At 42.5% G+C, this 24,120-nt stretch overlaps 1 protein-coding gene across 8 annotated transcripts in view; it reads right to left on the bottom strand.

Moving 5' to 3' along the window:
* LOC135493048 (tetraspanin-18B-like) overlaps positions 1 to 24,120 on the bottom strand; it is a 228,892-nt gene that overhangs the window by 42,010 nt on the left and 162,762 nt on the right. The gene's annotated exons all lie outside the window — the stretch shown is intronic.

The raw sequence follows: 24,120 nt of genomic DNA, 5'->3' as shown, positions 1-24,120 counted from the left end.
GATGCTTCACTACGCTGCGGTTGGACAATCCGGTCATTTATGAACTTTATCTAACATCACTTTATGGAATATCATCATGGATGATCTATATATTTCAAGTTATGCAATTGCATAATTGCAAGTTCTCGTTCTTTGGGTTTAATGCACCTGTTTATCGGGGGGTTTGGCCTGACTTAGAATACTACTGTATGATTGACTCTGTCAGGGCGGGCGGGCTTGTTCTGGTTTTCTTCTTCTTTGTCGTTTACTAGGCCTGGGTGAGCTCTCGCCATCTATATTTTCAACCTTACATTATTCTGACTGTGGGCATGCGCACTCGCGCCCCGCAGCCATGGCCGCCTAATCCAAAAGGAGATCTTCCTCAACTTTATTCTATATTTCTGGGTCAAAGACTTTTGTGACCGTCGTCTGTTGGTTAATATAAATCTAATACGTCTTCTCTCATCGTAATTATCGATAGGAACAGACAAGACTACGCGTACCCTAGCCTGAGTTCACCCAGGATTCTAGTAGGACTTCACTTCTTCTCGGATTCCATGCTCGGATTCGATTCTAATACAAATATACTTTATATATGGAAACCACTTGTGTTGTGTGGAGTCAATGTTCTATCCCTTGTTCGGGTCCTAACCCGAACAGCGGTCCTTCGTCAATGTTGTCTGGACGAAAAGCCGTCTCAAAGCCATTGACGACGACCTGGACCTCCACTGCTTCCCATGCCCGACTGACAATGTTGATCACATTAACTAAGGAAATCTGGTCACAGGCACCCTGTTCATTAGTGTTTCTACTTTTCCAGTCCTTCCATTCTTTCCTGGCATGTTTCGAAAACGAAGCCATAACAGACACATCTAAAGGCTGTGCTATTGAGGTACAACCCGCAGCGAGTGACGGCTGAGCGGAATCTGGGTCACGTCGTCATAGTTGCATTATGAGCTAAAAATAGCTGGAGAGAGAGGAGAAAAAAGTTATGGCAGACTTTCATGGGACTAGCGTTTGCTCCTTCAATTAGTGATTTTTTTAGACCTTTATTCGATTCAGTTCACGTATTTGTGATATTCTTCAGGAGGATTAACCCTTAGAGAAACCGTATTGTGCTGTTTTAGAAGTCATCTTCATGTGTTTTCTTAGTGATCGCCGTTTATAATCAGTATCATTTCGAGTTTTCGCGGGACCGCCACCTGCCTATGTTCGTGATGCGTTGCATTGAACCTTGACCTTTTCGCGGACCGATGCACGTGTTGATTTATTTATTTTCGAGCTAGCTCGGCGCGTCTCCGGCTTTTTACATGTCCGTTTATGTATAAACTTTGTCTTATATCGTGTTTGTCGTTGATCATTAGAAGTTGTCTTTGAGTAACCGCATCGTTCGCGGTTCCGTGATTAAATTAGTTTACTTTGTACATTTAATAACTTACGGAACGCTACCGCCGCCATAATCGTTACGTTCGCGTAGTGCTCGTTATTCGTCGAATTCATGATTCTATCAATTCATGGATTGGAACTTGTGTACATATATATATATATAAAACGTCTGTGGACAGCAGCAGGATGAATGTTGGCAGCTTCGAGCCAGCCACTCCACATGCGGCTAGATAGACACTGGAATAGTCGACTAAAGTATAGAAGACAACAAGGGTGAGTCTTGGAACTTTATCATGTTTGTTATTTTCGTCTCTTAGTCACATACAGTCCTATTATTTTACTAGAGTCAGGATAACGCCTGAACACGTGGTCTCTCCGACCGGATTTGATTATATATATACCACAGAATAGGAAACTTAAGACCTTCTAATGAGAATCTTGATATCAGGACATTCCTTCGTGCAGAGGTACAGAAGATACCTCTTGACATACAACCTAGCAACTGACTATGGAATTTATACGGATTTTAGCGCAAACTTTGGTTTAGGAATCCAGCATAAAATATACCTGCAAGGACGCAGTGGTTTGTGTTTATTGGACAGAGAAGGTACTGAATACATAAGAGACAGTGTGGCAAGGTTACACCCGGAACTTTTGATCTTGGAAGTAGGTACCAACGATTTGACAAACCACTCGCCCCCGGAGGCCATATTGGATAAGATTCGCGACTTGTGCGATGAACTATTAAACCAAACATCAGTTTGGTTTATCGTATTAATCCAGGCCATCAATCGACGGCGTACCATACAATGCAGCCAGTCTGAGTTCGATGAAAAGAAATCTAGGTACAACACATTATTACAGAGATTTGCGAGGCAGAACCCAAGTACTGTGTATACCTTTAAGCACGACAGGAACATTATTGTCAAACTTGAAAGGCACAGTATATCATGTGATGAGATTCACGTCACCACAGCAGAAGGTCAACAACTGTATCACTTCAGTAAGTGCAGAGCAGTATCAGTAGGGTTTAATAGATAAGTGTCCCTACAGTAAATAAATGAGCCAGTATTGGTGTGCTATCCAACAAGGATTTAGTATTATATTTCGTAGTCTGCATAGCCTGTGGTTGGATAGAGGCCAGCCCAGGATTGATAGTTCATGGCTGGATAGACTACCAGCCTGACTCATTGTATGTATGATATTGAAGAATTGGAGATAGGATAACAGCATCATTCCTCGAATATCGAATCGTTACCTTGTGGTTGGATAGTTACTAACCCAGGGTGTCTTATTGTGGATTTAGGATTTGGTGATTGGATAGTCGCTAACCCCGGGTCGCCACGACTTACATTAGCTGTATTGTTGAAACCTGTGTTTCCAATCTCTTTCTTCAATCCTCATACGGTGAGGGCTACGGAAAAAAGAAAAAGATGGATAGACCAAGGAGAGAAGATCGAAAACTCCCCAGTCATCTTAAAGGCCATAACTCCAGGTTTTTTGCCATTTTCTGCTGTAAGACGATTTCAAAAGTGTACCTAACACTTTATACAATACAGAAAAACCAAATGCAATTAGCTCCATCCATTTTGAAGATATAGCCAATTATGTGTTTGACAACTTGATTACCTAATCAGGCTAGCAACTGGCTTGTAAGAGCCAGGCGGCGGGTTCAGCAAAAGTTGTGATGTAGATCAGGCTATCTGTACATGTCATGCAATCATAAAAGCAGGAGGGCCTTAATTAATTATGCACACCTGGAAGTAATGTGTTTCATTCACTATGGTGTATTGTGTGGCTCCGAATTGTGTCAAGGATAGCACAAAGAACAATCGAATGACGGATGGGACCCATTTTCATGAATTTCCAAAGCCAGTTGAACGAGAGAGGAGGAAGCTGTGGATTCGGAAGTGCAAACGTTTGGAGTGTTGGAAGCCTGGGCCTTCGGCCAAACTTTGCAGTGATCACTTTATCGATACGGATTATCACATGAAGCCGGATATCTGCATCCAACTGAATATTAAATGCCACTTGTTAAAAACAGCTGTTTCATCTGTATTCGATTTGACCAACCCCACTTACATGCGACAGCCTCCAAAGGAACGTTCGTTAGCCAAAAAACGTAAACATCAAGAAGTGAGTTGAACACTATTTCATGATTTATACACTGCTGATGCATAGAACACTCGTACTACCCAAATGGCACATGTCATCCACTGTACAGTGGCTACACAACCATGTCAATTGCATTTAATGCCCGAGGCTGCTGATGTCGGTTGTTATACATAATGTGTAGGCCCTATTGGGGCTTGTGATACCGCATTATGATCTAGTGATATTAATGGCTCGAACATGTACGGCTCAACGTTTAAATATCCTTCTGTATCGACTAAAACATCCTCAAATTCACTGCTCTCACTCTCTGAACTGTATGCGGAAGCCATCTTCCTTTGTTCTGACTAGCCTGATCTACGTCATCAAAAAATCCCTAGCGGCCACATGTGGAACTAATCTAAAGGTGTGTGTGGTGGGAAATTCAAATAGTTTAAAATTGAAAATTGAAATAACTAAATAATGACTTTATTATTAGAATTTTTTTAATGTCTGGGATCTTGTTTTTTTAACCCTCAACATATTTCATGAGTATCAAGCATGTTTTCAAACCTAGATATATGGCCTTTAAAGACTTTCTACTTGATCGTTATAGGGGTTCTTCTACGCCCTCGTCGTCATCACTTTATCTTGATCGCCTTATGACTGAAAGAGACAGTATAAGGAAGGATATCAATCGTCACGTTAAAAAGGCGGCAAGTTTAGGCAGGTATGAAGAAGAAAAACCTGTATTGAAAACATTGAATGAACGCCTCGAAAAATCGTTTGGGGAACTGAAGGCGGCCACTGAGAGGCTCCTGGATGCTGGCCGGGAACAAATGCATCCATTCGAGGCAGACAACGCACTCACGGTGTTAGAAGATACTAAAGTGAAAGTCAAGGATGCTCAGGATCAGATAGCAAGGGACTTATGACTGAAAGAGACAGGATAAGGAAGGATATCGATCGTCACGTTAAAAAGGCGGCAATTTTAGGCAGGTATGAAGAAGAAAAACCTGTATTGAAAACATTGAATGAACGCCTCGAAAAATCGTTTGGGGAACTGAAGGCGGCCACTGAGAGGCTCCTGGATGCTGGCGGGGAACAAATGCATCCATTCGAGGCAGACAACGCACTCACGGTGTTAAAAGATACTAAAGTGAAAGTCAAGGATGCTCAGGATCAGATAGCAAGGGACTTGGTCCGACCCCCCCCCCCCCCCCATTCTAGAGAAGGAAAGAATATTCGCCGAAGAAGAACCTGCCGAGGAACAAACGAAAAAATCAGTAACATTTGCCTAAACTAGTTCCTCGGATCCTTCATTAAGTGACCATGGATCATTTAGATCAGCTAGGCCAAAAACGCCACAGCCCGAACAAATTCAGTGAACCAGGAGTCGCCAGATTATGGACTTACGACAACAAGGCCTATGTCCACCCCTGAGAATTACGCATATGTAGATCCTAAGGTGGCTCGGATGGGACGTAATGTCGCCCCTATCGATAGAAAGTTGGAGCTGCCAAGCCCAAAGTTGTCACCAATAGATAGAGCAGACATCCTGCTGTCCACACCTAGACAGGAAACTGAGCCAGATGACGATGACCCCTCACCAGGAGCTTATGGCGAAGCAGTGAGACGGTTTTTCCAAGGCCTAGCCAAGCCTGCTCTCCCTAGATTCTATGGGGATAGAGGGACCTTTCAAGATTGGTGGGAACAGTTCACTGTCTTCGTCCATTCAGAGAACCTACCCTACAAGTTCAAGATGGTGATGCTGAAAGATTGCCTCAAAGGACCTGCCTTTGAGTTAGTTGAACATCTAGGATATACTAAAGTACAGTATGAAATGGCGGTCGTCAAGCTGCAGCAGCGATATGGTGGGGAAAAGAGAGATTTGAGTAAGCACATCGACTCCATCACGGCTACTTTACCATTAAAAGAGGACGACCTAAAGGAGCTAGCAAGCTTCTTCAACAAGACATACGACATTGTGGCAAAAATGAAGGATGCTGGGCATGAGACAGAGCTTGAGGGAAACACTGCACTTTATACCAGCGTTTTGCAAAAGATGCCAGACCGTTTCCTCATCCAATACCAAAATGACACTCGGACTGACAAAGAAAAAGACGGATTACTCCGCTTCACCAAGTGGTTGAATCGTCAGGTCGCCATAAGATTGGAAATGGCGGAGCTAAAGGAACCATTTAGGAAGAAGAAAGCGGAGAAAGGTCGCGAGGGACCTTACAAGAGCCAAAAAGGAGGCCAATCGAAACCAAATCATAGTCATTCGAATGTGGCAGAGTCAAAGCCACCAGAGACAGCTGTACCCGCTGCTCCTTCAAGTCAATCAAAAGAGTACACAGGATGCCCCCTATGTCAGGGGAAGCATGGAGTAGCTAACTGCTATAAGTGGAAGCAGTCATCGGTCCCGGAACGCTGGGATCTTGCGAAGACTCACAAAATCTGTTATCGATGCCAATATGTTGGACAGGTAGGCAAAAACAGCAAATATAGTAAAAAGTGTACTGCTGAGGGTTGTGAAAAGTCGCACCATCTGACGCTACACCCGCTTAAAGAGGGACAAAAGGAGCCACAGGCAAAATCCACCACTCCAGGAAAGACACATAGTAGTTTCGGTCTAGGGAGAGATGGAAAGGTGAAAACCACTCGTGTCGGCCTGCGGATTCTACCGGTTAATCTTATCGAAAAGATAACCATTGAAATCGCGTAAATGCCTTTTTAGACGACGGATCAGATTCATCGTATATCCGCGCTGAAATCGCCGAGGCAGTAGGAAAAAAAATCAAGAATCCCACTGATCTCACCATGTCCACTCTTGTCGATCGGGGCACTGCAGGGACTACCGTACCGAGCGGCTTAGTGACTATCGAAATCGAAAGCTTGGACGGAGACATGAAGTGCAGACTGGGGGTACGTACACTAGACTCTCTATGCGAGGGATTGCATTTACCAGATTGGAGATCTTTGCAAGGAAACTGGGAGCATCTCCGTGGCATTGTGTTTCAAAAGGTTGCCAGGCAAAAAAGAGTAGACATCGTCATCGGATCGGATCACCCGGAACTTATGCTAGCACTGGAGGAAAGATGTGGCGAGAAGGGAGATCCTATCGCCCGCAAGACTCCGTTAGGCTCGACCTGTGTGGGACCGCTAGAACCTACAGAAGAAGGGGCCAGAATGTGGACATATTTCGCGAAGACCTATTGAAGTGCCACCTCAACTGAGTCTGAGAAAATTGTTGACACTCAGCTTCGGAACCTGTGGAACATGGGTGTTATCACACCAAAACAGGATGAGACGGATATGACACCTGATGAAAAGTTGGCCGTCAGGAAAGCCTCAGACTCCTTGAAAAACTCGGGGGATAGATATGAGATAGGAATACCCTGGAAACAGGAACGTCCGTCTTTGCCAGACAACAGGCTGGCAGCAGAGAGGAGGCTACGAAGCCTGGAGAACTCTCTACGGAGAAAACCTGAGATAGCTGATCGTTACAAAGAGGTGTTCAGGGAAAACATCCGGAAAGGATACATCCAAGAGGTACCAAAAGGTGACATTTATAAGCCTAGTTGGTATTTACCCCATTTTGGTGTGGTTAAGGAAGATTGTGTAACCACAAAAGTTCGTGTTGTGTATGATGGCGCTGCCACATACGAAGGCAAAAGCCTGAATGAAGAAATGCTGCCTGGGCCCAAGCTTCAGTTGGAAATTGTTGACATTTTGGTCACATTTTGGAGGGGAGTGGTCGCCCTCGTCGGTGATATTAAAGAAATGTTTAGTCAAATCATACTGAAAGAGGAGGATCGACGTTTCCATCGCATTTTGTGGCGGGACTTGGACACAGATTCGCCCATCCTGGTCTATGAAGCTTCGAGGCTGCTATTTGGAGACAGGGCATCCCCCTTCTTAGCACAGTATGTGATTCGATTTAATGCAGAGAAGAATCAGGCAGAGTTTCCTTTGGCTGCAGACACGTGTCAAAACTCTATTTACATGGATGATGCCATGTCTTCCTTGGACACAGTCGAAGAGATCGTTAGGTTGCGACGGGAGCTCACTGAGTTACTTCTAAAAGCTGGATGTCGCATATGCAAGTGGTGCAGTAACAGCCCAGAAGTTCTCAGAGATGTACCAGTCGAAGATCGAGCCCCAACTATACTAGATCTAGAGGAATCGGAACTACCCAGTATAAAGACCTTGGGGGTTAAGTGGGACGACGAAAAGGATGTTTTCGGGTACTCATACACACCACCGGATTTGGAAGTCATCACGAAGAGAATGCTGCTGAGTCTTATAGCCAGGCTGTTTGACCCGTTGCAACTCCTCGCACCTTTTGTTATAATGGCAAAGATGCTGCTCCAACATGCCTGGATAGGACTAGGCTGGGATGAGCAGTTTCCGAACGCACTTGACAAGCAGGTTTGAGCATGGGTGGAGGAGTTGCCCAAGGTTGGAAGCTATGAAATCACGAGGTGCTTAAAATCGGCAAGAGACCAGCCTATTTCGACAGAGATCCACACTTTCACGGACCCCTCGAGCATGGCATATGTGGCCGTCGTATATTTGAGATGCACCTACCAGACTGGGTCTGTCACCGTTAGAATCGTCTTAGCCAAAGCTCGCGTGACGCCATTGAAATCAGTTAGCATACCTCGATTAGAGCTGATGGGGGCTGTCCTAGGCCTTTTGCTAGCTTTGAAAGTCAATGACCTCTTGAAAGTCGATGTCCTGCTCTTCTGGACAGATAGCATGGATGTCATCCATTGGATTCGTGGCCAGTCGAGAAGATACAAGCCCTTCGTGTCACATAGGATCGGAGAGATTCAGGAGCACTCGAACCCAACCCAGTGGCGACACGTGCCAGGAACAGTCAATCCAGCTGATCTCGCAACTCGTGGGAAAAGTATGGATAACCTGATCGAGGAACAGCTATGGACCGAAGGAACGAACTTTCTTCATGAAGGGGAAGAAGAATGGCCACAAACTCGCATTACTTCTGAGGAATTGTCTGCACCAGCTAGAGAGGAGGTAAAAAAGGACAAAGTAGGATCTATGGTTACCAGTGCAGTGTCGACAGCTTCAGTTGCAGACACAGGAGGAGTTTTGGAGTTCCCCATCGATTGTAGTCGATACACAAGTTGGACTAGGCTTGTTAGAGTGACAGCCAGGGTGTTACGTTTCATCAGGTTGCTCAGAGTCAAACCCAGAGGCCAGAAGAGGCCTGACCCCATCCTCAGTGTACAGGAGCTGGAATCAGCTGAGGAAGTTATCATTCGCCAAGTGCAACATGAGCACTACAAAGCGATAATCACAGCGCTAAAAAAGGGCAATTCATGTCCTGTTAAACCTTTGAAACTATTGATGCCATTCTTAGATCAAAATGGAATACTTCGAGTAGGGGGACGGTTGCAAAGCTCAAATCTCCCATACAATGCCAAACATCCGTATATTCTGCCGCCACGGAATCATCTCACTACCTTGCTCATCAGAGACTGATGGGAAGCATGCAAAGGGGACCAATGCTATCTTAGCGGAAATCAGACAGAAATACTGGATCGTCAACGGACGAGAAGAAGTCAAACGCGTAGGTCGGGAGTGTTTGAAATGCATCGAACGGAGGAAAAAACCCAAAACACAAGAAATGGCACTGTTGCCGGAATACCGTGTCACTGTTCCGCTGCGAGCCTTTGCGCAAGTTGGGATTGATTACGCAGGTCCGTTTCTCGTTAGAATAACACGCCGATGTTCTGAGAAGCGCTGGATTTACTTATTTACATGTACGACATCACGCGCCATTCACCTTGAGGTCGCATTCACATTGGACACTGACACGTTTTTATGCGCATTTTCGCGTATGGTCGCTCGTCGTGGAAAGCCTGAGCTCGTCGTATCAGACAACGGAACTAACTTTGTAGGCGGTGAACGCGAGCTGCGAGAGCTTGTGCATGCGCTAGATAAAAATCGGATTGTGGACAAAGCTGCGAACGTCGGCATAAAGTGGGACTTCAACCCCCCAACCCCCCATGGGGATCTCATCATGGGGGTCTGTTTAAAGCAATGGTAAAGTCGGTGAAGCGTGCTCTCAAGGCAATACTCGGAGAGGCCCGAGTCACCGAAGAGGAATTCCAGACAGCCCTTATCAAGGAAGGGGGCAGGATGAATTCTCGGCCACTCACATATTGTAGCGGAGATCCCAAGGACGAAGATGTCCTTACTCCTAATCACTTCCTTATAGGACAAGCGGGAGGACAATTAGCACTGAGAGTGCCAGAAGAAGTTGCCTGTGACCCCAGGCATCAGAGGAGATATACTCAAGAGCTGATTGGCCAGGTGTGGACTCGATGGAACAAAGAATTCCTGAACCTCCTGCAGATGCGAGGAAAGTGGGTCGATGAAAAGGACGACATGCAAGTGGACGATATAGTGATCGTTGCGGATCCACATAACCCAAAAGGGAGATGGCCATTGGGTAGAGTAGTAGTGACCCTGCCATGTCAGGATGGGCACGTTCGAAGTGTGAGAGTGCTATCGGGCGGAAAGACTTTTGTACGACCGATAAGCAGGTTGTGTCCACTCAACGTAAGAGACTCCAACAAGAATAGGGTGTTTGACTCCCCGGAGTCAAGCCACGGAGGGGAGCATGTTGGGGCGAGTGACGGCTGAGCGGAATCTGGGTCACGTCGTCACAGTTACATTATGAGCTAAAAATAGCCGGAGAGAGAGGAGAAAAAAGTTATGGCGGACTTTCATGGGACTAGCGTTTGCTCCTTTAATTAGTGATTTCTTTAGACCTTTATTCGATTCAGTTCACGGATTTGTGATATTCTTCAGGAGGATTAACCATTAGAGAAACCGCATTGTGTTGTTTTAGAAGTCATCTTCATGTGTTTTCTTAGTGATCGCCGTTTATAATCAGTATCATTTCGAGTTTTCGCGGGACCGCCGCCTGCCTATGTTCGTGATGCGTTGCATTGAACCTTGACCTTTTCGCGGGCCGATGCACGTGTTGATTTATTTATTTTCGAGCTAGCTCGGCGCGTCTCCGGCTTTTAACATGTCCGTTTATGTATAAACTTTGTCTTATATCGTGTTTGTCGTTGATCATTAGAAGTTGTCTTTGAGTAACCGCATCGTTCGCGGTTCCGTGATTAAATTAGTTTGCTTTGTACATTTATTAACTTACGGAACGCCACCGCCTCCATAATTGTTACGTTCGCGTAGTGCTCGTTATTCATTGAATTCATGATTCTATCAATTCGTGGATTGGAACTTGTATACATATATATATATATATATAAAACGTATGTGGACAGCAGCAGGATGAATGTTGGCAGCTTCGAGCCAGCCACTCCACATGCGGCTAGATAGACACTGAAATGGTCGACTAAAGTATAGAAGACAACAAGGGTGAGTCTTGGAACTTTATTATGTTTGTTATTTTCGTCTCTTAGTCACATACAGTCCTATTATTTTACTCGGGTCAGGATAACGCCTGAACACTGATGAATAACCTATTATCTTTTTATCAGAACCAATTTAACATGGCTGTATGGTTTGCAACAACTGGTTGTGGGATTTCAATTAAAGACCATTTAAACCACAGTGATCCAATGATGAGATCATTTTACAGGTTTCATGCTTACTATCAAATAAGTAAAATCTTGAAAAACTTACAGATACCACCACTAGGTGAATTCAATTTCAATGAAATAAACAATAACATATGTCGCAGCCCGTAGCCGGCGGAGGACAAAAAAACAATTGCACGTGGCAGATATAGAAAAAACAGTACAATTTACAAATCATTTAATCGACATTGTATACACATGACACTACACATTACTCACACATGTGTACTTAGTTCTGGACATACCGTCGCGGTGTGTGTTGATCATGGACAAATCGCCGCAGCTTTTGAGCGAGTCGCCCGTATTTGGAACGGATCGGAACATCCTCCCCACCTTGGTCTACCCGCATTTTTTTTTATATATATATCTTTATTCAGACAAATAGAAAAATACAAATACATTTTTGGAAAAGGGGACATAAAAAAGCAAAACAATGCTTAAATCCTATGGCCCCTACAACTACAATTTTACAGTTTTGAATGTCGGCACAAAGAACATAGCGTAAAGAGGAAAAATTTCTGTGGAACCTTAAGAACACCTTAAGAAAAATCAAATTCGTGAAAAGCGTTTAGTTTTTACAATAAACTTCTGTACTTTTTTGAATATAAAATTATTGTCAGACAGAGACAGTGTCTCTCTACCAAAGAGGAAATCTTGAAGTGTAAATATGAAGGGGGGTGGGAATCGAAGATGGAGTTCATGAAACAATTCATATCGCTGTTGAATAAAGCGAGTACAGTCGAAGAAATAATGAAAAGAATCTTCAATCCCATTTAGCAGACAAAATTGACAACTTGGATTTTCAATCACATGATTAACATATAAATGATGGTTTAAACCACTGCAGCCGTTCCGTAAACGACTATGGAAAATACTACCCTCTCTCGTACTGCTACAATAAAACCATAAGGGTGGCTTAGTGGTAAACAAAATGTCTTGAAGTAATTTCTTAAAAACACCTACAGATTGAGCATTTCTTACATACAAAGGTAGTTCATTCCATTCTCTTGTAGTTGCAGGGAAAAATGAGTGATAATATGATTCAGTGTGACACAAGTAGGGTACAAAATCATTCTGGTTTCTGAGGTTATACCGATTATTTTCACCAACTCGCTGAGGGAGCAGATCTGACAGATACGTCAGGGTTTCCCCATGGACCATTTTATAAAACATAACATGCCTATGTAGTTTACGTCTAATTGCGAGAGGTGTATACCCTGATTCTAAATACAACTTTGGATTTGAACAGCTAACAGTGAGACCTGTAATAATTCGAAGAGCATCTATCTGAATCTTTTCTAATCTATCAACCTGATAATCAGGAATTCCATCCCAAATTACATCAGCATACTCCATAATAGGGCGGATGAATGAATTATAAATAGTTTCTAAATTTTTTCTGGTGATTTTATACTTTAGATTTCTAAAAATTCCAATACGTCTACCCGCATTCAACCAAAACTATTGTTCGCAAAGTCGTCCTCACCATGGGGATTGTGCATAATGGCATTTTCCATATTCTCGCTATCGTCTGTACATGTATCTTTGCTATCTCGACCAGTACTTTCAGCAGGAATATTTTTCTCATCTTCAACGCTAGATCTGAGATCACTAACATAGCATGGGTTTGGAGTGGAACTTGAGCCAGTTTCGCTGCTAACATCAGCTTTGCCATCCGCCACCGCCTCTTAAGTGGTGTAATCGTTGAATCGGTCTCTTTAGTACGCCCTTCTTCATCCTTACTGCGACGGTCCTGCAGATTCCATCCTTTCCCATATAGACTTCATCCACTGGTCCTTGCAGCCAACTTCCTCTTGGTGTACGATCCTCAGATATCAGCACAATACTTCCAACTTCTACCGGTGGCTTCTCAGTTTCCCACTTTTTCCTCACTGTAAGACTTGGTAGATATTTGTTTTGCCATCTCTTCCAGAAGTGATTGGTCAACTTCTGTCTATAAAAGTAGCGCTGGATCACATTTATATCAGCTGCCTCCCATGTTTCTTCTGCAACATCTGGTATTCCCATTAGCAGCCTTCCCAATGCAAGATCAGCTGGGGTTAGAGTTTCAAGATCTGTACTATCATCACTTATGGTTGTCAATGGTCAAGAGTTGATCGCAGCTTCAACATCTGTCAAGACTGTGTACAGCTCAGTGTATCTAAGAAGTTCTTTCCCTAACACTCTCCTCAATGACTCCATGACTGACCGAATGAACCGCTTCCACCAGCCACCTCGCCATGGACCTCGCTCTACGATAAATTTCCATTCTATCCCATTGGCAGCTGACTGCATAGTCAAAGCATCTGTATCCAACACTTTTTCTTTGATGCTAATTGCCCTAACGAATACCTTTTTGATGAAAGACCCTGCAGACTTGAATGTTCGCGCATTATCAGACCACAGTGTGTTGCAGACCCCTCAGTGGTTAACCCTTCTTCTCAATGCCTGAAGAAAATCGTCTGTTGTTAGTCGATGAGTCAACTCTAGATGTACCTTCTCAACGTCGCACAGGTGAAGAGGCAAATATACACCTTCTCCGGCTTGTCTTTTCCACGTACCTCGAGTACGTACAACGGCCCAGCAAAATCTACACCAACCACAGAGAAGGCAGGCGAAAAGGACACACTATCTTAAGGAAGCAGCACCATCTTCTGTTCGGATGGACATGCTCTTTGTACTTCACAGATAAGACATTTGTTTAGAATCCTCTTGACACCCCTCCTGACCTGAGTTCCCCAAATCTTGCTTCTCAAGTTCGTAACAACTGTTTCCGATCCTGCATGCATGCACTCCTCATGCATGTCTATGACTATTTTGTCCACGATTGGATGGTTGTGCGGAAGTATCACTTGGTGCTTGGTCTCCTCTTTCAACTCCGAGTACTGTAACCTGCCGCCTACTCTGAGCACTCTGTTGACTTCTTCAAATTTGGGATCCGATTTAACGATACGACTATCCGTGAGAACACCTCCATTCTCCAACGTCTCGATTTCGTCTTTATATGTGCTCCTCTGAATGTGGCGATACCAGTAAAACTCTGCCTTTCTGATATCTTCAACGTTGAGTATTGGTATCTTTCCAGCTGTATTTTCACCATCCTGAATTCTCCCCCTCAACTTCTGTATGACCAAAAAGACTCTCGCTGTCACTCGGGTAACTTGTACCATGAACCAAATCTGCTACCAACTATGGAGGAATTCTTGGGAGGCTCCTCAACGATGGCCACATTGGAATTGGTTGTTGTCTTCTTCTCCTCTAGATCTTCACTTGACTCATCTGACAACTTCCCCTTGGGCCACATATCTGTCGACAACGGTAACCACTGAGGTCCACTCCACCATTCCTCATGGTTGACTTAGTCTTCTGCTGGCAATCCACAGTTCAGTTAATTGCTAGGATTATATTTTCCTGGACAGTGTCTCCATAGCTCAGGTTCCCAAGTTGTCTGGATTTCCTCCACTCTATTAGCTACAAACGTCTTTCAGACATGACTAGGCTTGCGTATCCAAGCAAGTGTTACTGTACTGTCTGTCCACATTGTAACTCTGTCTATGTTTCTTGATAGTGACTCCTTGACGAACTTGGCTAATCTTGTATTTACTACAACCGCTAGAAGTTCAAGTCTAGGTAGTGACACTATCTTCACTGGCGCTACTTTTGACTTTGACATCACCAATCTTGTTGCGGTGTACCCATTCTTGTCTACCACTCTGATGTATACTGCTGCTCCGTACGCCTTCTCTGATGCGTCTCCAAATCCATGAAGTTCAATGCTTGAGATTTCTCCTAGTATCATGGGGTAAACATCGGGGAATCTCCAATTGATCCAACACCTTCAGCCTCCTTTCCATATGCGCCAATGCTGTGCTGTTGTCTCATCCAATGTATCATCCAAGCCTAAACCCTTCTGCCATAACTCTTGGAAAAGCAACTTTGCTCTGATGACATAAGGTGATAGCATTCCCATGGGATCAATTATTTTCGATGCGATACTTAAGAGACTCTGTTTTGTTTCAGGATCCTCAAAGTTAATCAAATTCTTCACCGTTGTGAAGCGGAAGGTGTCCTCTGATGTATTCCATGCAATCCCTGGTGTCTTTAGTGACTCACCCGTGCTCATGTCAAACAAAGCGGATGGAGCTCTATCCTGAGGTTCTATCTGCTCCATAACTTCTTTGTTGAGTTACTAGCCAACTTGGTCAAATCAAAACCACCACTGTCTTCAGGTCTAAAGCTTGTGGGACTCCAGCTGCTCCCGACAGGCAGTTGTCAACATACATATTGTCTTGGATCTCTCTTACCGCTTGCGGGTAAACCTTCTCAAGCCTTTGAGTGTGATGCTTCACGGTCGCTATGGCAAGAAATGGACTCGCATTTACCCCAAATGTGATTCGGTTCATTCTGTAGATCTCTGGAGGCCGGTCTGAGTTCCCATCTCTCCATAGGTATCGATGCACATCACGATCCACCTCTCTAAGCTTGATTTGAAGAAACATCTTCTTCACATCTGCCATCAATGCGATGTTGTTCCTACGAAATCGCAGCAATACGGCGACAAGGCTGAAAGGCGGGACCTTGGTGTAGGCAATCATTCAATGACACGCCATGCTTATCACGTGCCGATGCATCGAATACGATTCTTGTCTTGGTTGTAGTTTTATCCTCTCTTACTACTGCATGATGAGGAAGGTATTAGACAGTCTTGGCCTGGTCAACGTCACTGTTGACCTTTTCCGAAAAACCCATGTTTTCATACTGCTCTATCGCTTCCTTGTAGTTCAAACTGCCTTGATTGCCAACTTTCAATCTCCTTTCGACAGAGTCCAAGCACCTGGCTGTAATCATCCTTTAATTGCGGACAATTCCTTTCCACGGTATCCCAACTATATAAAGTTCTCCATCAAAAGACAGGCAGTCCTCAAATGTCTTTATGGCATCCCTATCTTCAACAGACATTTTCGCGCATTGGTCATTCACAATACCAATAGATTCCTACCATTACAGCCAGATCCCGTTAGCGAAGGTCAAAAAGCGAACCTCAGGTTGCAAAGGCAAATGCATTGAGGCCGTGAGGTTGGAGTTTCTCTTTGAATTGCCCGATGATGTTGTTATTAGGGTAATCAGGCGTGATCAGAGATTAGCGCAATCTAGCCTATGGCATGTCTGGCTGACCTACCACAGCAGGTGTTACGGAATTTGTTATCGTTACTCCTGCCTGTAAGTGGCACATCATCTGACAAAATCAGAGTGTACTCAATGTAGGCCTAATGGCAATGCTTCAGATGAAGACCTGATTGGTCCTGTCTGATGATTGTTTCTATATTGCAATATTGTAGTTGATCATGGAGCAGGATGTAACTGCTTTTTCGGACTGTTTGTTTATAGTAGGCCTATGTGAAAAAAACATTTCTTTTTTTTCATAGTTTTTAATCAGACTGGTTAAAACATGTACCTTGCTTTTCAAGTTAGGCCTGTAAACAATAATGACGTAGGGGCCTTGAAGGCTTTAAACAATATTGTTCCGCCCTGCGAAGAGCGATCGTGTGCAAAGCGGTGGGACAGAATGGGGTACAACTAGATTACCCTGGGCTCACTGTCATCCATCCGAATTTGACCACCCCCACTCTTACTCATAGGAGAGGAGCCTTGCCTCTATCTCGACCTAACTTGAAAATAGTACACATCCCTGCGGCCTATATAATGTATGCTATTGCGTGGCCTACTTACTGACACAGACTCCCTGTAGCCAGGTGAGAACTATCCGTCCAATTTCAACTTAAGCTAAAAAAATTGCAATGCATCAGGTGTGGATATACTGCCTATCATGCTATGTCCAGTTTAGCATGAAGCATGCTGTTTCATCTTTACCTGTTCTGTTAACACACAGACCATGTAGACCTTGGCCTAGGAATTTTATGGTCAGTCTGGGGTGAAATCCCAAGGTGTATTGTAACAGTGACAAACAGGAATATTGCTTCAAATCTGCCAAGGGTTTGTAGAGTGACTTTGAACGAAATTTCATGGACATCAGATAGAAACCAATGCAGAAGCATACACTGCTTCTCTGCATCACAATCATTGAAGCAACTGTTCCTTGACCAATCCATGACTCATCATTATATAACATTATATAACAATTCATGGCACGAATTCAGCAACACATTGAGTGCATTGATCTAATCCACTAATCCACATACCCATATTGCACCAAGTGTAATGAACCCAGTAAGACAGGTAAACCTAACACAGCAGGTGGTGTCTGTAGTGCAATAGCAGATGTCTAGGAGGAAGGCCTTGGAGTGCAATCAATCAGCTTATCTGACCTATTATAAACATCCAGCTGAGAGGCATTCCACCTATTTTGCTCATCTTTCGCTAACGGGGTCTGGCGGTCATGACTCCCAAAACCATTGATTCAAATTATTACACAGATACAGAACTGATTGTAATTAGAAATGCCACAACTATAATTTTGTCTGATTGAACTGCAGCTCAGCAATTGTGAGTGGATGGATTGGCTATAGGGCCTACTCACCGATAATAGCCCATGAAACATTGAACTACTTTTCATGCAAGCTGCTGAGGCGTTCTGTGCACATGCACTGTATAGCACCTTTACAGGGAGATTGCTGACAGCTTTTCCAGTCTACGTGAGCACTCGATTTTCCGAGTCTTGGACCCTCCAAGGTTAACGCCAGTTAATGCCATATGCCGGAGGTAGGGCAATAGGTGGCACGTAACAGGGAATTCAGACTCGGGCTATTTTCTTTAAATGGGAACACTTTTTGAGACGAACAACAAACATGTCAAAATAACAATTTCTATGAATTTGATGAAGCTAGAAATCAAAAGGGTTCTTGCCGAGGTACTTTTCTGCCAACCCTGACATTTTGAAAGCGTTAGCTATTGTCTTTCGTGAGTTATCCCTTAAAGTTGGTTAGATATGTAGTTGAAAGTAGGCAGAGGAAGAAAGAGAGAAATGTGAAAAACCAAGGAAACTACCGACTATTATGTCGGCAGTTTAATAAAAAAGACACTAAAAGTGAAGGGATGGAAAACCCTGGTCTTTGATGCCAAAAATATGACAATATACGCAGAAAAAATAAATCACAAAATTGAAACCAAAGAGTCACATGACAGTAAAAGAGCCCAGAAAAGAAGGTAATATTTTTGGAGAAGCAGAGAAAAAACAGCTCTCTATTAAAGTATGGACGGAGAGAAAAACAGTATGAAGTAACGATCTCATCCGCGTCCAGGAACTTCGCTCTTTCCAATGGATGCCTCAGGTAGGCCATCCTTTAGCTCACAGCGTAATCAGTGTGGGGATTCGGACAGTGTCAGTAAGTCACTGTACACTATGGTTACAACAGTGCTAGCAGATGACAATAACAAATTTGAAAACTCCGGCAGATTCATCAACAAATAATTCCAGTTCTAGGACAATCGACCTGGTTTTTAGATGATAACTTAAAGACGTCTGTTAATAGGTTTATATTGATGATGCAGCTGTCTTGAATAAGTAGAAAAAGCAGTATTTTTGTAGACCTTTGCCTAAATCAGGGTACAAAATGTGTTTATTTCTCCCATATCTACCTAAGTTGTGGAGATTATTGCATTGGCTGTGCTGTGTAGCATATACAACAGAATAGGTATATATGATAACAAGCATTTGGCTCAATTAGTGTTCTATAAAGTGTCTTAAAATCAATAAAATAAGGGAGACTGTCCACTATGGTTACCTGTATCACTGTCATGACTGTACAAGTGTAACCATAGCAGACAGTCATAGCAGTACATGAAAGTAACCACGGTGGATAACCGTATCGTTTTAGCAACCAATATGTACGGTTCAATAAACTTCCATTTTGCCATGATTTTTCCAGGTGGTACCTATTTTTACTGTGGTTTAATCCGGTTCAGTAGCAAGTAATATGCATTTCGCATTGCTGAGATGCAGCGCAAAACATCTTCACTTGTACGATGTTTAGCAATTCTACTGTACACTGGTTTAGCAATGTAACGTACTGAAAGTGTACGGGTTGTATGGTCCAACAATTAAAAATCATTTCTCGCATTTGACTTGAAATTCGGCCCAGACAGTCATATTTCATTTTCATATCTAAAATGTAACCTTACCAGCAATAACTGATCGTTGATGCCAAAGGGGCATGGGAATTGCCTTCAATTAGCCAAATACTTTATTCTATTTCAGGAGCAATGTTGCTTTGCAACTTTTGTGAGAAAACTTCGACGGAAATGCCCGGTCTCCTCAAGCACCATCTCATACATTATCCCAGAGAGTGCACTTTATGTCCAGACACCGCACACTTGTAAATGTTCTTGCCAATGCTATGTTTGAGTGCCTTGTGCTGATTGAACATCCATTTTGACAGACAAGTCACTCCACACTGATCGCACACCAAAGCTTTGTGCTTATTACGAACTATTGTTGAAAGTTTAAGTAAAATTCTATCATTCAAATTGTTGTTTGCTTACCTTTTTGTTCTGTTTTATATAGAACTTTATTGATGATTCTGGACAGGATGTTCATGTAGACAAAAAGAAATAGATCACCATGCCAGTATCGTGCCATGGAATGCTGCAGTATACGTTGGAAACTGAATTTCAACGTACATATTGCCTTTGTTAAACCGTACTCGGTGAATTCGCTTAACCGCACTCGAGACTTCGCTGAACATGTATGTTCCCAAGTGACACTGTGCATCTCCCATTTCACGTTGACGATAGAGTATTGGGGGGAAATAGCATTCGTCAACGAGAAACTAGAGATGACCAACTAAACAGAAGGAGTAAAATGAAATATGTAGTTGAAAGAAGATAGCAGCTAGGAGACTGTATAGTCATTTTTAAAATCAGAGCTAAACTGAGCTGGGGGTCGCAAGAGAAACAGGAAACCCAAGAATGATGTCAGAAAGAATCACGGCTACACGAAATATAAACATCACATGTATCCTTCATTACTCTGTACCCTTATGCAAACATTTGCCAAGCCAGGCACACAACACACAACCCATACTAAACACAGGGTCTAAAACGGCCTTATTCAACATATCAAAGCACAGCTGGAAATCAACGACAGAACCAACACACCCTAGAACAAGATGCACGCTGGGCGTGGCAAATAACCAGGTTTTGGAAAATTATATGTTTGTTTAGTTTGCAATATGGAATAGGAAGGGTTGGGAGAGTTGAAAAGATGTGCAATATGAAGTAAGAAGTGTTCAGGTTGAAAATGGTTGTGGGAATGATTTTTATGCAGTCAAGAAGAAGAAGTTAATTTCAAAGTTGTATAGATATATGATGAAGACTACAAGCATCTGTATTTAATCATTGATGCATTTTGTGTACTAGTATATTAGAATGTGTGTCATTTCTCAATTATTCATCGAGTCTGAAAACATTGAGAATGAACTGAACTGAAGGTAACAGCAAGTACCTTACTGTAAGTAAATGGTGCATGATGAAGATGGCCGTAGTCTTCATTGCATATGTATGGCTGTATAAGTAGCAAGACTCTCTTGAGAGTACTAGTATATACCTGAACTAACTAGTGATGAATTGTTGTACCGTGATGCTGATTTCAGCCAGTGAAGATTTCAGTATAAATCCGAGGGGGTGGACATCTTCATGTTTATGGAAACAGTGGTGATTAGTGCTTGGAGGTGGCATCCCGTGAATGAACGACTGTTAGTATTTCCAATATCATAAGTTATTTTTTTCGGGTTCAATCCAAGTAGACATGAGAATGCAAAGGCTATGGCCATGATGCCACAAATAGGGTCACTTGATTGTTGCGTCACATCAACATATTCCACATTATCATTGTTTATCTGGTTGTAGACAAGGCATAACTGGAGGAATGTTTGTTGCAAATGTTCCGAGGACATTAAAGAATCGTAGATGTAAATTCTTTTAGACGTAGAATGATAGTATGATGTACTCCAATGGTTTTTTAGAGGATGGATTAATATTGAGTCCTTGTCTGCTGGTATTGGTAATGGACGTTTGTTTGAATCTTCACTTTGAGATAGAAAGTGCAACTCTGCTGGAGAATAGTAACCTATATGTCCTTCGTATTTGAGGCGATTTGCATAAAGATGCATAAGGTTCATGGCTGCCATGATGACATCATCAGTGATATCAGTGTTGCCTACAAAATATTCAACTTTCTTGTAGTTCTGGAAAGAAATGAAACGGCCAGGGGCCATTGTGCTCACCGTATAGATATTTGGTGCTTTGTAATTCATCCAGATTAAGAAACATTGTACATGTATAGTATATAGGTCAAACCAAAGTCGGTATGACATGTGATGTATCGTTGCTTGGAGTAAGTACCATAAGAATATCATCAAAAACAAGTCAATAATAAACGAGATAATAAACGAGATATTGCACTTTTTACCTATTTTAGTTTTGGCCTCCTGGTGGCCGAGTTGAGTACCAGATCAGATCGAAATTCGGTGTCCGAGGTTACATGACGTAGGGAGTCATGTGTATCAAATTTCAAGTTCAAAGCTTTAGTGGTTAAGAAACGTGCCATAGTTACAATCAAATGACAAATTTACGCCATTTGACCTCTGTGACCTTGAAAAGCAGGTCAGATCAAAAACTCATATGATATGTGATGTATCCTTGCTAGGAGAACCTACCATAAAAATGTTATTGAAAACGAATCACTAAAAATAAGCAAGATATTGCACTTCTTACTTTTTCCATTATGGCCCCCTGGTGGCCGAATAAAGAATCAGATCGAGCCAAAATTTGGCATCAGAGGTTATCTGATGTAGGGGGTTATATGCACCAAGTTTCAAGTTCACAGCTTTACTGGTTAAGAAACGTGCCATAGTTTACACTCTAACGGCCAATTTACGCCATATGACCTCTGTGACCTTGAAAAGTAGGTAAAATTGAAAACCCGTAAGATATGTGATGTATTCTTCCTAAGGGTACCTACCATAAAAATTTTATCGAAAACAAGTCACTTATAAGCAAGATATCACACTTTTTAGATTTCCACTTTTGGCCCCCTGGTGGCAAAGTTGAGAATCAGATCAAACTGAAATTCAGCACCAGAGGCTATGTGATATAGGGGGTTATATGTACCAAGTTTCAAGTTCATAGCTTAAGTGGTTAAGAAACGTGCCATAGTTTACACTCTAACGGCCAATTTACGCCATATGACCTCTGTGACCTTGAAAAGTAGGTCAAATTAAAAACCCGTAAGATATGTGATGTATTCTTCCTAAGGGTACCTACCATAAAAATTTTATCGAAAACAAGTCACTAATAAGCGAGATATCACACTTTTTAGATTTCCACTTTTGGCCCCCTGGTGGCAAAGTTGAGAATCAGATCAAACTGAAATTCAGCACCAGAGGCTATGTGATATAGGGGGTTATATGTACCAAGTTTCAAGTTCATAGCTTTAGTGGTTAAGAAACGTGCCATAGTTTACACTCTAACGGCCAATTTACGCCATATGACCTCTGTGACCTTGAAAAGTAGGTCAAATTAAAAACCCGTATGATATAAGATGTATATTTGCTATGAGTACCTACAACAAAAGTTTCATCGAAAACAAGTCACTAATAAGCGAGATATCACACTTTTTAGATATCCACATTTGGCCCCCTGGTGGCCAAGTAGAGAATCAGATCGGACAGAAATTTAGTGTCACGGGTCATCTGACCTAGGGGGTCATGTGTACAAAGTTTTAAGTTCATAGGCACTGCGGTATTGTATAGACTCCCCTACGGTGAGCCAAAAAGAAATTGTACAATGGATTTGATGAAGGTGTGTGCGAGGTCAGGGATGATAGTGAAATGTCTTGGAAAAAATGGTTGACAGTGCTGTTGGTGGAAGAGGAGTTGAGGAAGTGGATGGTTGGAAAAAAAGGACTTTAAGCTGTCATCTATATCATCATCTCATTTTTGTGTTTAAAGATGAAGTTGAGAATGAAATATTGTAAGGATGAGTCATGTCATAGTTATGATTTGAAATGAATGAACTGACCTGTCTCTTTTCAGCTATATAAATGGCATGACAGTGTGCTTTCATAGTATTTGATGTTTTCTTCAGTTTTGGCATGATTATATATCTAAAGAAAGGAGTTAAAGTGTACCAATATCTATTGCTGTGCCCAAGGGCCATGGATTCTAACATGACTGGGACAAGAAACAATAAAAAATATCATTGGTATGGCCTTATCTGCTATGGTAGGGACAAGAAACCAATATCCATTGATGTGACCAAAGGACTAATGGATTCTAACTGACTGGGACAAGAAACAATAAAAAACATTCATTGGTATGGCCTTATGTGCAATGGTAAGGACAAGACACCAATATCTATTGCTGTGCCCAAGGGCCATGGATTCTAATATGACTGGGACAAGAAACAATAAAAAATATCATTGGTATGGCCTTATCTGCTATGGTGGGGACAAGAAACCAATATCCATTGATGTGACCAGAGGATTCTAACTGACTGGGACAAGAAACAATAAAACACATTCATTGATATGGCCTTATGTGCAATGGTAAGGACAAGACACCAATATCTATTGCTGTGCCCAAGGGCCATGGATTCTAACATGACTGGGACAAGAAACAATAAAAAATATCATTGGTATGGCCTTATCTGCTATGCTAGGGACGAGAAACCAATATCCATTGATGTGACCAAAGGACTAATGGATTCTAACTGACTGGAACAAGAAACAATAAAAAACATTCATTGGTATGGCCTTATGTGCAATGGTAAGGACAAGACACCAATATCTATTGCTGTGCCCAAGGGCCATGGATTCTAACATGACTGGGACAAGAAACAATAAAAAAATATCATTGGTATGGCCTTATCTGCTATGGTTGGGACAAGAAACCAATATCCATTGATGTGACCAAAGGACTAATGGATTCTAACTGACTGGGACAAGAAACAATAAAACACATTCATTGGTATGGCCTTATGTGCAATGGTAAGAACACACCATAAG

Source organism: Lineus longissimus, chromosome 8 (genome assembly GCF_910592395.1).
Source record: "Lineus longissimus chromosome 8, tnLinLong1.2, whole genome shotgun sequence".
Classification (NCBI taxonomy): Eukaryota; Metazoa; Nemertea; class Pilidiophora; order Heteronemertea; family Lineidae; genus Lineus; species Lineus longissimus.
This window is presented reverse-complemented; position numbering and strand designations above follow the sequence as displayed.